Source organism: Canis lupus, chromosome 15 (assembly GCF_048164855.1).
Source record: "Canis lupus baileyi chromosome 15, mCanLup2.hap1, whole genome shotgun sequence".
Classification (NCBI taxonomy): Eukaryota; Metazoa; Chordata; class Mammalia; order Carnivora; family Canidae; genus Canis; species Canis lupus.
In genome coordinates this window covers 42,267,913-42,270,021 of record NC_132852.1, presented here as the reverse complement: position 1 = coordinate 42,270,021, position 2,109 = coordinate 42,267,913, and the positions used below count along the sequence as shown (strand labels likewise).

General features: G+C 44.6%; 1 pseudogene; it reads left to right on the top strand.

Annotated features, from left to right (window-relative positions):
* Positions 1–1,738: 1,738 nt before the first annotated feature.
* Positions 1,739–1,805, top strand: LOC140605554 (U4 spliceosomal RNA; annotated as a pseudogene).
* The last annotated feature ends 304 nt before the right edge of the window (positions 1,806–2,109 follow it).

The window sequence follows — 2,109 nt, the reverse complement described above, 5'->3', positions numbered from 1 at the left end:
CCATTGATGAAGGTAAAATAAGCCCATGTGTCTTGGGGTAGATGTTCGCACCTGAAATCCTGTAAAAATGGCACTCAGAATGACCAAGCAAGGTGAGGAGACTTCTAGAGCCACACTCCATCCCTGCAACAGAAAAGACCATTTTCCTGGCAACAGAAAGATTAATCATACATTTCACAAAGGAGATACAAAGTTCGGTAATGTGAGACCTTGATTTACAATGGCTTCTGATTTATAGTTGTGTATTTTTAAACCATGCTATTTAAAACACAGCTCATTTAAAAGCTAGTGTTTAGGCACCATCTGATTGTTGCTAAAGATTTACTCCGGACTAATAAGAAAATTATTCTGTCTACATGGTTCCCATTTCTCCCACACCAAGATCCAACCTCCAAAAACATTACTTGTCAGGTGATAGATATTGGTTTCCTCTGGGTAATTACTATTTCTTTGTCTTTTTCCCCCCAAAATACAGTTTAAATGTTACAGACACAACATTAAAAAGATTCTTCCTAGCAGCAGTGCTCTGGGTGAATAAACAGCAAGTTTTTTAAAACTTGCTGGCATGACCAGCAGCTGCAAATGGCTTGTTTCAGTCAGAGCCTCCTCTTATTGATGAGGACACTGCCTGCCCACCCCGTCCAGCACAGTGAGGGGGCCAGCCGTCCACCTCCCACCCACTCTGCACCCTTGTCTTGTCGTCTCTCTGGGATTTTAAGAGACACTATGAACTGATATGTTTTTAAAAGATCTTATTTATTTATTCATGAGAGACACAGAGAGAGAAGCAGAGACATAGGCAGAGGGAGAAGCAGGCTTCCTGCGGGAGCCCGATGCAGGACTCAATCCTGGATCCCAGGATCACGCCCTGAGCCGAAGGCAGACGCTCACCCACTGAGCCATCCAGGTGGCCTACACTGATATTTCTAAAAATCTTGGAAGAGCACCTGACTCACGGCAAACATGCAATAAATGTTAGCTATTCTTATTAACACAGAAATATTAAATTATATCCAAGCTCATTATTATTAACGTAAGACCGACAAATAGTTTTTGAAGAACCTGTTAAAATTCTCCACAGAACTGTGTATGTTGCAGTGTGAATAACTAAAGTAACCAAAGCAAGCCCACCATCTCCTGTACGAACCTCAAAATCCAAATGACCAGACCAGGGGCCCCAGCTCTGCTGTTGCAAACATTTAAAATGTCTGCACCTCAAGCAACCAACAGACTGCTGCTTTCCAAAGACCTTTACACCAGGCCCTGAGAAATCGAAACCATGTGACCCAGGTCCCCTCCATTGGATGAAACCATAAAAACCATGCACCCACCACTTCAACCACTGTTGGGAATGCAGCAAGAGAACCCAAGGTCAATCTCAAAACAGAGGTCATATGTGGCTGGGGCCAGCTGCGGGAAGATATGTTCCCCAGAGGAAGGGCAGGGCAGGGTGACTGGCAAGCTGGGGTGTAGTATCGCTGGTTCTGGGGATGGCAGGGTGAGAACAAACCTCAATGCCACCTGCCTGCCGAGCTGGGCTCTGGGGACTCCAGCCTCTGCTTCTCCAGCGAGCCTCACAGTGAGCTATCACCTTCACAGCATTCTGTGCCAGGAAAACAGAAAACCAAAAAAGATCTTTGGGTTTAGAAAGAGGAGAAGAGTTCTCTACACAGGTTACTTCTAAATAATTGTTCCAGTATTGTTACCAGGCTTTGCTTTTCTTTAAACGGCTGCATGAAGCTTTATGCAGTGGCAGTATCATAGCCAATGAGGTTTATCCGAGGCGCGATTATTGCTAATTAAACCCCTGCATGAAGTTGGATTCTTCCAGAAGCAAACCTTGAGTCAAGGATCGTAAGGCTCACGGAAGTACATGCTCCCTGCCCGCAGCTCCTCACCCTGCCCCTGGCCAGACCAGAGAAGACCTTGCTCCGACCTCGTAGGCACATGTTATGTGGAGGACACAAGGGAGCACTGACAAAAATGTCTTCTGCAACCTTATGTTTCAAACTTTTCAATATTTTCTAAAACTTTACATTGAACTTACCAAAATAAACTGAAAAACTGTTTCTACTCAGAGAAAAGCAAAATATGCATGCCTGTTATGTC